The sequence below is a fragment of the Morone saxatilis genome, unplaced genomic scaffold (genome assembly GCF_004916995.1).
Source record: "Morone saxatilis isolate NCDOM2014 unplaced genomic scaffold, NCSU_SB_2.0 Contig12, whole genome shotgun sequence".
Classification (NCBI taxonomy): domain Eukaryota; kingdom Metazoa; phylum Chordata; class Actinopteri; family Moronidae; genus Morone; species Morone saxatilis.
Genome location: NW_023339674.1, coordinates 3452994 through 3466382, shown reverse-complemented (window position 1 = coordinate 3466382; position 13389 = coordinate 3452994).

The window sequence follows — 13389 nt, the reverse complement described above, 5'->3', positions numbered from 1 at the left end:
CTGAAAGACAATGAGTAATGGAGGGGAGGAGAGAGAGAGAATAATGAAAACTGTCAGTCCACAGAGGGTACCACATGACTCTCCTAACACTCTGTCCTGATTCTAACACTTCTAACACTTGGAGTCACTCTGACATTCAAGCATTCAGCCCCTCAAAATTATAGAGTGTGGTTCTCTAAATATTTTCCCTGATTTCCCTGGTAAATCAACCTTGTCAATCTTTCTTTCCCACAGAAAACCTGTCTCTCAAATATTATTTTGCATTCTATTCCATTCTATAGTTTTATTTCCTTTTCACGTCTTTGGCAGCAAAGTGGCCAAACTGTTGATAAATTTAAATACCACAGTCTAGTTGGAAACAATACATGGTAGTACATGTAGTACATACAGTAATAAAGATGTATCCAGCCTTATTCATATATTAATTTTGTAATTACTGAGAAAAAATGCTTGTTTCCTGTAGAACCCAGCAGGTTTAATCAGGTTGATTGGTTTAGTTTTATACCTAATTTAACTACTGTAGCTGATAATGGTTTATGTTTAATGTGTTAATACCTATAATAGAAACTGGATCCACAACATTGAAATATATGGAAATGTTGGACAGTTGCCCATAATAAGTTGAAATCTATGCTGAGATCATTGTCTCAGTTTTTCACACACCTGCAAAACTGCTTTGCCACTTCATCTGCAAGGACAATTTGGGGGAAAAATTGCACTTTGGATATGCAGTGCATTTAAGAATCATCAATTCTGCACTGGAGTTTGGTGTTGTTTGTGTGCTATTCTCATTTGGCCTAAGGGTGGCAGTGTTGATTTACCATTTAGCTGCTCACTGCTGAAGTCCTGCACCTCCATTCTCACAGTGCTGTATTCCATAAATGAGAGATCACGCTGACATAAAGTAAAGTCATAATTCACTCATGTAGCCAAGATGGAGGGCACCATATCTTTAAAGAAAACCTATACCGAGTGTCCGTAGAAAATTAAATTAGAAGAATATAGAATAACTTGATTATTGTGACAACATAAGAAACCCTTTCCCCTGTTTGTAAGGATGTGAGTCAAGGTCATAAGAACACCTTTCCAAATAAGTTGTCATTTCACTCTTCTGGATAATTGTATGACTTTACACAGAGGTATACAGTGGTATTCAGGCAGCGGAAGGAGCTCTTAAAGCAGATCGAGCCAGCACACAGCAGGGGGCAAACCAGCGCCTGGAATAAACTGCTGCTCATGGCTAGAAAATACTGTAGGAGAAATCTGTGACTGTGTGTTAAACCATATTATGTATACCGGAATGCATGAATATGTGTGCATTTGTTGAGTGACAGGGGATAATGTGGTCTCAGAGCTGTCCCTCTAAACCCAGTCCAATCAGCTCTGCTTTTCCCCTGAATTAACCAATTCCTTTAACAAGTCATTGAATTCTGATCAAACTTTCATAGCTCACCAAATTTACAAATCCCTGGTCAGGTTCTACTGAGACACGAGCAAGAAAGAAGCCTGTAAGCGTTGTTGCGTCATTTACACATTAAAACGCCCTGCCGCTTCACAAATCAAATTTTCATAGAACATCACCTTTAGGAAGGGAGAGATTTCTGGCACTGTGTTTTCTCTGTGCCTGCGTGTGAGAATCTTCCTGCCGAGTGATTTTCAAATTTTCGGTGTCACATCTGTGACTCTGTACTTTGCCAGTAAATGATGAATTGAATTTTGCATGAGCACTCTTATGTAAGTCGGAGCTGGGGAAAGAGTGAGTGAGGCGGACAGAAAGTTAAGGGGATATTTTTCTTTAGAAAAATTAAAAAAGTCAAAATTAATTAAAAAGATATCATCTCCCTACATGCCTCAATGGAAGTGCTGGAGCTAATTCAAACACCTTCCAAGTGTTGACCTTAAATTATGCTCATAGAAACAAACTGATTTTTAACCAAAATATTAAATAAGGCCTATGAAGACTTGTTCGTGTTGAAAGATTAAGAAAAAAGCAATGCCAAGGACTTTACTTTGCACAATCTGCTGACCCAGGAGGTGACTCTCCCACAAGCTCATAACAAATGATTATATGACTTTTTGACTTTGTCAAAGTAAAATTACCAATCTAACTTTGACTTAGCGAGACATGAATATTGCAAAGCATGCGCTCTGAACAAGGGCACCAATAAAAGCTGCACAGCCCATCTGCTACAATGATGTATGGCGACCCAAGACACAACGTAAGCTCTCCCATTGTCTTTGTGTCTCACTACTCTCCTATCTTCGCCTTTTGTAATGGTAATCAAAGATTCGTTCTGAAGAGACAGTGGCAACTTTCAGCGTATTGTTTGAAAAGTGGAATTTCAAAGGACTTGTACAGAGCAGCTGTAATGAGTCCAAAGTTGGAGATGAGTGCTGTAGAACAACGTCTTTTCTCTATCTCCTTCCCTCTTCCCCTCTCTGTCATAGCACCCTTCTTAATAACCCTTCAACCCAGCAGACCTGCCATTCCCACTGCACACCTCTCCAGGCTGCCAACTCTCATGGCCCCCACCTTTCTTTATTCACTCTTTGATGTATTCTCCAGAATTCGGCGCACCTTGAGTGCAGGAGAGCAATGTGACAGAGACTTCTACTCCTCCTTCACTGTCTGCTTTGTGATTAATTCACAAGTCCAAAACAGTAACTTCCTCTGACACTAATTTCCTATATAACATGACATCTCTGTAGTTGGCAGGACAGGTAAGTCCAAGGATGCCTGAATGCTGAATTCTTTCCTGTAATAAATCATTAGCCATTAGAGACCTATGTGCCCTAAATGACTTAAACAAATGAACTTGTCTGCTTTAATAAGACCTTCCATTAACGGAATATGTCCTGTTTAAAGGCAAAGGAAGAAAAAAAGTAATATGGTTGAGGAGTATTAATGTCCATAAGTTTGGCTTTAATAAAAATAGTTATAAAATAATAATCTTACAGTGTAACTGATATTTGATTATTCATCTCATATATAAACTTATGATACGAATGATTGGCATTTTTTTCTTTTATTTTTCAGAAGAGGATAAACAGTTTTTAGAAATAGAGTTTATCTTCCAGCTTCTGGGTAGGCTTTCCCATGGCAGGACCCAGCATTGGTAGGCCTGTGGTGTGCTACTGAATAGCGGACATCATTAATCATCCTATGAATGTTGACTTTAAAGACTTCCACATACTCTTAACCATCCGTGATTTAAGTTTGTATTCTAATTGGAAAAAATAAGCTGTTATCTCTTAGACGTTTTTCTTCATGTTATTTTAACACTGAATGCCATCGTCCAGCTTCAGCACATTTAGCGCTGTATTCGTCACACATTATAAATAGACAGGTCCAGGTCATGACTGCTCACAGTAACAGATTGTCTCATAAACACAGCACTGTAATGTACCATGTGCAGAAATCACAATTGTGAACTTTGTCCCTCCTGTTCCCCAGCTGGTTACCTTCCTCTGCGGCAGTTGGAATTAAAGTGTATTGTAGTAATGAAATCAACTTTGTTGGTTTGTAGCACAAATTCTATTTTAACTATGTAGACATATTACATATACTTAATTTTCCTATGGTATATTACTGTTTTGTATTCAAAATGTAAAGATCTACAGTAATTCAATACTGATTTTTTGGGGGGATTGCACTCAAGAACCAAAGGTTGATCCATCAGTTAATGCAATTCCCTGTATGATGTGTATTTAAATAGAAAATTAACAGTTTAACTCATTAGAATCTGTATAATCTAAATTTTAACATTAACAGTTCTATCAATACTACACTGAGTCATGCCATACTACCATATGTTGTTCCGTTAACAACATTGCTCTGCTCACTGCAGTTTGTTAAAACAACATTTACTTGATTTTTGGTTAAACTATTGAGAACAGTACTAGAGCTGCCAAAATAAAGGAAAATGATGCTCTACAGTGAAATTTAATTAAATATTAAAGAATATGTGTTGTCATAATAAGAACACTGAGGAGAATAAGGCCTGGGTTAAAAGAACCCAAACTATGATTCACTTTTTAATGTGCAGTATATTTAAAACACAAGTTAAATTAAATCCTCAGGAACTACCAGCCTGTGGGTGAGGTAAGTATTTGCACATAGTTGCAAATAAAGAAAAGAAGAAAACATATTGATATAGTATAAGATCTTGGCAGCTAAATAAGCCTAAGTATGCATTGACAATTAAGCACAATCCACTGCCAATAAAGTCACTAAATAATACTTAAGGGGCTTGACTGTTTGACTCCTGACCCTTGACACAGAAACAGGTGAAAGAGCCAAAACACTTAATTATCCAAAGATCTTTTTAAGGCACTTGAACAGAATAACAACTCTTCTTGACTCAGTTCAGCCAGACAATTGAAGTACTATAAATGTGCTTGATATAAAGGACACTTTGTCTTTCTGTGATTTGGACAGATGACACTATTATTTGACCTATTTCAGTGTTTTAGACATGTGTAAACCTTGAGACAGCTGACAAGTGAATGGCACAAGATGCTGCAAATGTACATGGCTCATATTTTGTACACTCAGATTAGAGTATTTAGTTATGAATATGATGTCTATACAAGCTATTTTTCTTTCGTACTGTTCTTAAGATATTTGAAGTTCAAAGGAGATTTATTTTCCCCTCTGTTATCAGCGATGGGTGTTGAATGTTCTCTTTATGCTCGATTGTTTCTAGTCTTTACAATGGATCTCCATTTACAGTGTATTGACTGTGTATTTTACACAGTAATAATCGTATGTGCAATGCCCCAACAATAACCACTCATCTGTATATTGTTGTCTGAAAATGTATTATTTTACAAAGAATTCACTTACAAACCAACTGGAAATACAAAAACAGTAGTAGGCATAACATTATTAGTGCTATCTGAACACATACAAACATACTGGATGTTAATTCAAAGACACAAATGCCTTGTGTATAATACTGTAGATAAACTGTAAGCAATAAGATTAACTGTTCATGAATCCGTGGAAATTTAAAAACCTGTGGGTTAAGGCTGGGTAGTGCGTCGTTTGTTCAATAGCAGAATCACTGTTAAGTGTATCCCGCTGGGTGTTTAAACAGACGGCTTTCTTATGTTAATATGACTAGCTTGGGGAGATCCGCTAATAATCAGCAGGTGCTACAGATGACCCCGTACTCTTGCATGACCACAGATGTTTATCCATTTATAATTTTGAATATGTAATCATCTTTGTTTTAAGCATCAAATGTAGAATTTCAGGAACCAAATTGTTGCCTAAATGGAAAAAGAAAAGTGTTATGTATGAGAAGAAGGCCCTTCAATTATTCATAATATAACCCTATTAAAGTATAAAAAGATTTAACATAATAGAACAGGTCTTGTTTCCCTTTGGAGCTGTTTTTAATTAAGTAATGACCATGATTTAATGGCATAGTGCTATTTTGCCTTTTCTAGCTTAGGGCTGGCATTTGGCTTACTGGCTTTTAAACTACATAGTTTTAAAGAAATTATATAATCTTATGAAGGTAACTATGGTGAGGCGAAGGGGGAGTTGTTGACTTCTCTGGACAGAGTGACCCTCAAAAAAAAGGTGAATATGGCAGAGCCACTGTGCATGGAACGAGTGGATGAGTGGAGGAGGTTACTGAGTGTGTCTGGCATGTAACGAAAATAATTTCCCCCTGGGATTATTAAAGTATTTTTGATTCTGATCTGATGTGAACTGGAATTGAGAATTGGAACAACACAACCACGGTGAGGGTTTCAAACGTGGGAATGTAAAGAAAGACACAGCAAAGACCAGGGACCAGGAAACAAAAAAGGTCAGTGGATAAAAGTTATTGTTGCACGATGTCAGCTCTCTACTCTCTTTCAGTGTGGTTTAATTAAACCTGGAGCCAAGCACTATACTTCTCCTGCCCACAGACATTGCCACAAGCATAGAGATCCAGCCTTATCAGCTTTAATGCCTTAATATTCAACATAAAGTTCCAATATACAAAGTACATGAACAACTGAGGGATGGAAGAGTCCTGGTTCATGAACTATTCTACTCTACTCCTCTGCAGTACCACAAAACCACTGCCAACAAGCTGAATATGTTTGTGAGGTGGAAAGAAGGTCCTGACATTTTACATATTCTTTGATTGACACAATTTGCATTTGCTTTCCTGCCAAGAGATCACTTAAAAACATGTTTGTTTGTTGTTGTTTTTTTCCTTTTTAGGTGCAACAGCGATCAGTGAGGAATACTGATTATGCTGCAAAACCTGCTTTCATTTTGTTTTATTATGACTCTTGCTTCTGGGCAAAACTTGTTGAAAGCATGCATGAGATGGTGGAGGTGGTGTTTGAGGGAAGCGGTGTTACAAGATGACTTGAAATGCCCTGTAGCCAGTAATCAGTCATCAGCATATCAAGACACTTCAATTACAAGAAGGAATGGATTCTGCCCATCCTGTTTTATGTAGGCCTATACCATGTAAAGCTTATACAGTAGTACCTGTGATTTCATCGATCAGATACATCCTGTGTTATCCTACAATGTAGCACTGAACTCTTTAGCCTCATTTGAAAGCAGTATTAAAAGGGATTATTAGATGTTAGGATGTCACTGCTAATAATTGGCTCAAGCCACAAATGTGAAATTCATTAATCCAATCCTCCACCACTCCTCTAAATGCAGATCCTTTTGATAAAGCCGGAGGGCCTGACGGCTATCAGACATAATTAAACTGATAATTGTGATTGCAAGAATCCAATTTGGGCTGTAATTATAAGGCAGAAACATTGGATGTTCTTGCTGGTCTATTTACAGGCAAATTGCATTTTTGCAGTTTATTTGTACAACATACAGAACAATTTGCAAGTATTTGGATGTTTTTGGCACTGTGCTTAAGCATTTCTTCATTTGAAGTAACAAAGGGACAATGATGGTAAGTACGACACTTAGCTTTAATTTGATGTTGTTAAAATCCATATTACTTATATTCAACTCCTAAAAAGGTCTGCAGGTTTTATGCCCAATCTCCAGTTATGGTGTCCAAACACACTGCCTTCATATAAATAAGTGGTTTTTGCTGCTTTCCTTTACCACTTAATGATTCAAACAATCAGCTAATGCATTTTTTTGTCTCTATATTTCCTAAAAGGGGAATGAAAAACAGACAAAAAATGTTATGTCCACAGGAAGTAATATGTTCATGTGTTCTACATTTTGAGCTGTAGTTATGATGTTAAAACATCTAGACCAACCGATGTTTCCATCACAAAACATGTTAAACACTCCATGATGTCAAGGGATCAGAGGATGGTACAATGTGGCTAGCTGATGTCTACATCTGTTTAGAACACAGTTCATTTCAGTGTAGTGAGTCTGGTTGGGCAGTTGCTAGTATTTACACAGGTATAGTTCCAGTAAGCAGTTGCTTGGCGACCCATGTACCGAGGCTGAGTCCTTGCTGCAGGCCCAGGCCCAGGGTTCTAATCCGACCTGCATCCCTTTGCTGCGTGTCCTCCCCCTCTCTCTGCCCCCCTTTCCTGTCTATCTTCAGCTGTCACTATAATAAAAGCCCCAAAAATATACTTAAAAAAAAAAAAATATATATATATATATATATATAAATACATATGCATTAATAGTGTTACTTTCTTGATATATTTACATAGTGAAGACATTACCATCTCTCTAGACATCATCACTTTCTGGCACCAACTGGATGTCTGTTATTCTGCAGTCTCTGCAGCTAATACATGCTTCTTTGGGGTTTTGGGAGCTGCTGTCAATCCAGTGGCGTCAAACCACTGGTGACAAGGGATCACTGGGAAATACAATGCAGTACACTAAAACAGTATCAGAAAAGGTGTCACCAAAATAAAGAAAAACAAAAATATCATTGATCATAACCTTAAGAAGAAGTTGTTGGTCTCTAAATGAGTTTGAAAGTGCTGAGCTACAGCTAAGTACAACATTTTTACCATTGAATTTCCATACCAACTTCATTTTGTTTAGCGTTATGGGACGGGTAAAACCTATCCAGCATGCACTTGGGTAAAATTCTATACACACATGTATTTTGACTGTGCAAGAAAGCCCACACCGACGAGGGTAAAAAGTCCCCACAAGACCATGGCAGAGATTTAATAATATTCAAAATCATGCAGTTATCGTAAGACACACTTATGGTAATTCTATAGAAAAACTTTATGTGCTTGAAAGATGCCCGTTACAAGATACTTGAGCTTCAAGTGAATATAACTCAAGCACTTTGCAGTGCATGTATGAGCTTGGTACTGACATATTGACAAAAAAGAAAGAAATAAAAAATCCAGTAGTTAAAGCAATAGCAACAATTCTTACAACAATGCTTTCAAAACTTAAGCTCTGACCTTTTTTTTTTTTATTTTGGCAAGAAAAGCCATTATCAGCTCCAATGAAGGCTTTACTTGTCAAAATGCGTTAGTCTTGTGTGCCACACTGTAACAAATCAGTTTTTTTCTCTCAAATGTATTACCTCACTCTCTTTGAAGTATCCAAATTAGATTTCTATTTCCAACTTGCCTGTTAGCTTTGCCAAAATGTCAATGAGTCCCTCAAACTGTTCCCCAGTAATAGAAGTCAGTACCGTGATTTCATGGAGAAAAGCTGAGTGGATAAAGCCTCTTATTCCAGCACTCGTCTTTGAGCACATTTACAGTATTTGTTCGGAAAACTTCTAAACCTTTTTCAAACAACACTCAAGACAGCAACTCATGATAGAGGCAATAAGAGCCAGAAAGCAGAGATTTAGTTCCTAAACCATGAAGGATCTCTGTAATATCAACCACTGTGACCAGGAAAGCTACCTTATAACTGAGAATCTGTCAAGGAGCACGCTCAAACCACCTCTTGCTGGGGATTGTTTGGTTTGACATGATATATACTGTGAAGGGAGAAAGTGAGAGCTAGTGAAAGCAAGAGATTTAAACAGAGACAGGCAGAGAGACTGGGGGGAAAATAAAGTTACCGCTGAGGCAAAAAAGCTGGCAGAAGGAATGTAGTGCAGTGAGAGTAACTCAAGATGAGCAACATCCAGTCAACAGCAAACACACGACAAAGAAAGAGAAATTTCAGCATAACTGAAATCAAGTTATATTCCTCATTACTGTTATATGCTATCCAAATTTAGACTTGTTTCATCAATTGTAAAGATACTGATATCTTTAACCACTGTCTTAAAACCCAAATTGTTGCCACTCCAACTATGGGTCATGCTAACTTTGCAACCACCACCATGGTCGAAATATATCCTTCTAGGTAACTTTGACAGCCAAACCAGGGGGCAAATTTCCAGGGGCAATGCTGACTTTCAGTCAGACTTGGAGACAAGCATTGGATATTATTTATTTATTATTATGTGAAATTGAAGCTTCTTTGGAAAGCTTTCACAGCCTTGAGCTGCTTGCCCCCGTGTATGTTTTTGCTAGACTCTGCAGGCATCACCTTCATTGTAACGATTCTAGAAACACAAAGTTGTAAATGCCATCTGTACAATTTGGCCCCATACCAAACTGTTCTTCTTACCTTTGTTTATTCAGAGTTTCAATTTCTTTTAGGAAAGCCCTGATCACATTCACACTTGGATGCTGTCCAGTACAACCACCGATCTGCTGCCCACTGAACAGCTCCACTGGAGCAGTTGGGGTTAAAAAGTGACTTTGATATTTTTAACCTGGACCTTATTTTCCCATATTTTTAATACAAGCACTGCATTTGGTCCACTATTGAGTGAAAGCACTGCAGCCTGCAGCCTCAAAACTTGCTACAAAGTATTCCTTTTTAACAATTACGCACCGTCAAAGTATGTCCATTAAAAGTGCTTGCTTTTGCCACTGACCAGCTCAGATTGTTATAATAAGTGTCTAACAACATGGCCCCACATCTTGGGGAAGGTGAGATAACTTGTTGCAGGAAGTCAATAGTGTAAATATGAGTCTAGTAATGCTGGCTGGGAAGAGTTTGTTGTGTTGGAGTACAGAAAGTGTAGCTAAGTGATTGTCAATGCCTCAGCTGAATATTTAGCTGATTTTGACTATGAATTTGATGGAAACCCTTATTTATTTGAGATGAAGTACAGATGAAGAGCTCCTACAAGAGTAGATGAGGATAGCGAAAGACTGGCAACAAGAAGAAGAGGGTGAACCAGTTGCTGTAAGGCTGTGAAGCTCAGAAGACTGGTGGTGATCCTGTGGGTGATGTGACCCTATGCCCACAGAGGAGATTTCACAGACCGGATCAAGTGAATATTACCGAAAATGCTGTTGGGTACTTTTCATAAGGTTAACAATCTGAACCGGTCAGTAGCAAAAAATTTACTTTTAATGGACATAATTTTACCATCCGCAGTTGCCCAAAAGAATAACTTTGTGGCCTGTTTCACAGCTGCAGGCTTCAGTGCTCTCAATCCATATATGACCAATTTCAAAAAATGTCCCCATTAGTCACTTTGACACAAAAACATGGGGAAATAAGGTCCAGGATGAAAAACAAAATTACCCTTTAAGGGCTTTGCTCAAGGGAACCTCAGTGGTGGTAATGAGGGAGGGGCAAGCACTGTTTTCCCCTTTCCCCACCCAGAGTAAGAGTTTAAACAAGTTAAAAGGTCACCTGACTGCCTCTTCCTGTTATTTCAAGCTTACTAGAAAACATGACCCCTTCCTTGGCAAAGCAAAAATAAGTCCATGAGCCCATAAAGCAGCACCCCTTACCCTGACCTGTATCGTGCCATGTTTCCTTACTCCTCCAGCTCTGCCAACCTGATCTGCATATCAAGATTTGAGCAGATTTGAGATAACAAGAATGGTTAATGCCAGGTGTAAATACAAAGGCCAGTGATTAAATGTCATTATCTAGATAAAATATCAAGATAAGGATCCCATGACAACACAAGGAGTAAATTACCACTAAAATAGAAACCTGTACATGCAATCAAATGCAACACTCCATTATTGTGGAACTTGATGGTGTTGATTCAACTATGTACTCTGTAAAAGAGCCTGTCACAATATCGGGAAAAATCTAATGTAACAACACCACAAACTGTTCCAAAACATTCCATGGAATTGAGTCAACACACAAACAACCTGAAGTAGTGTAAAAAAACAACAACTAATGTCTATTGCAGGTTTACTGTATTCTGCAATGATACCTGTTTTGGAGAAATTTGTTGATGTGAATAGAGGCCAAACAAACAGTCCGGAAAGAAATCAGATAGTTGTCAATCTCGGACACATTTAAAATTCAAATGAGCTCTAAAATCAACATTTATGGGCCGACATCTGATGATTGATATATTTTGATTGAGTAGAGGCAGGCAAACAATGGCCTGAAGGCCCATAAATGACCCTCCTCTGCTTTTCGCTTTTCCACTTTACCACTAACACATCTGACCAGAGATTGGTAGACAAGTGGCTGTTCCTGAGAGAATGAGTCCCATGACCCTGGAAGAAGGGTGAACGCTCGGTCTCAATTCAGCCCCAGCCTGTTTCAGGCTTATTACACAGTAATCTCCAGAAGTTTCCTCCTGCTGGGAATAGCCTCGCCAGCATTTTTAGCAGCAGTCCCCTGTAAAGGAGGAGAGGAAGTTAGACTATCCTCTTTGCTGTGATTTATTACCCCCCACACTTGAGGTTTGCTCTCGTGTTACATTTGTTTGTCTTCCCTGTATTCCTTCCTCTTTGTTTTGCTTTTTTGCTGCCTGGTAATCTTTATCCATTTGAAGTCATGACGAGCAGCTCACAGGTTTGTTATCAAACTGAATCTTGTGAGGGAGGGATTGGTTTCTATTGTGATACTGTACAGATTATTGTAGTGTGCCTGTGTGGCTGCATGTGTGTGTTGAGAGACAAGAGATTGAAAGTGAGAGAGAGAGTTCAAATCCTGTATACCCAAGATGGCTGCTTTCCAAACGCAGAGAGCACAGCAGGACAATTGTTTTCTGTCAAAGGGACAAACACAGAATATGCATCTTGAATTTCTGATTATCACTTCCTAGGCAGAAAAATATGGATGAACTCCCCATGAATACTAATTTGAAACTGTTTCATGGTGGCCAAACTTCATGACTGGAACAGATTCTCTGCTCAAAACAGTCTGGTCAAGGTAAATTATAAAGGATATTGGAATTATGGCAGGTGCCATGACTGTCATTATATTTTCCTCTCACACCCTGAACTCTGCTGCATGAAGATGATTAATGAGTGTTTGTTTATTAACTGGTGTGTATGCTGAAAAGAAAGCAGGGAAATGTCCCTGCATTCATAAATATGTTATGGGATACACAACTATCTCAATGCTTGTAGTGTTCAGCGAACTACCTACTGTAGTACTGCTATTAGTCTGTTTATGCATTTTCTATCACACTCTACTATTTCATGGGTTGTTGATGGCAGTCACATTGACATAATAGAAGTTTAAATTTTGCTTCACAGATTGCATCTAGAACTACAAAAGGGAAATGCACATGTCAAGTGCTAATGTTCTACCCCCTCTTATCCCACTTCTGTTTGGGTGTAAAGGGAGGTTAGCATACTGAGTGATTCTACCATCTGTACATATGTCACTGGTAATTAAGCTCATACTGAGGATGCTGTTGGGGAGGCTATTCCACTATATATGTGTATAACTCTTGACTTCTCTGCTGATTATAGTCATTGCTCTTATATGCAGTCATAATAACACATTAACATATGTCCTTTGACCTCAGTGGGATGATTCATTGGCCTATAGTGTAAAAGCAGCACCTACTGCCAATGAATGAAAGAGTTTGGTTAGCAGAAGTGGTGTTACTTCCTACTCCAGTAGCAAATTCACCCTTGAGAAAATATCCTTGAAATTCACCTCAATTGCAAGGTCAGACTCTATACAGGAGGTATTAAAATACCATAAACAGTTATGACATTTATTGCTAGGTTGTCGGGACCTAAAGGCTAATTTCAATTTAATCTTTGTACATTAAATAGTAATCCAATACATATTTAGGCTTAGTACAAAGATTGGAAAACAAATTAAATTAAAATAAATGTTGTTTTGTCTGCAAGGAAGCTTATCACTGGGCCAGTTTTACATACTGATCTGTTGTGTGGGGCCACTCTTAATTGTATTTTCAGATTAGTCTAATATATTATATATATTTGAAGTCTTACTATTAATTTGAGCCATAATCTATCTTAACCAAGTACATCAGGAAATCACTTGGATTTTGTTTAGATTTACGACACAGCAGATAGAGAAGATGACATGCAGCAAAGGGCCACAGGTCGGATTCAAACCCATGGTTGCTGCAGCAAGGACTCAGCCTTGGTCCATTAAGTGCCAGCTCTAACAGGTGAGCTATCAGGGTGCCCCGACCT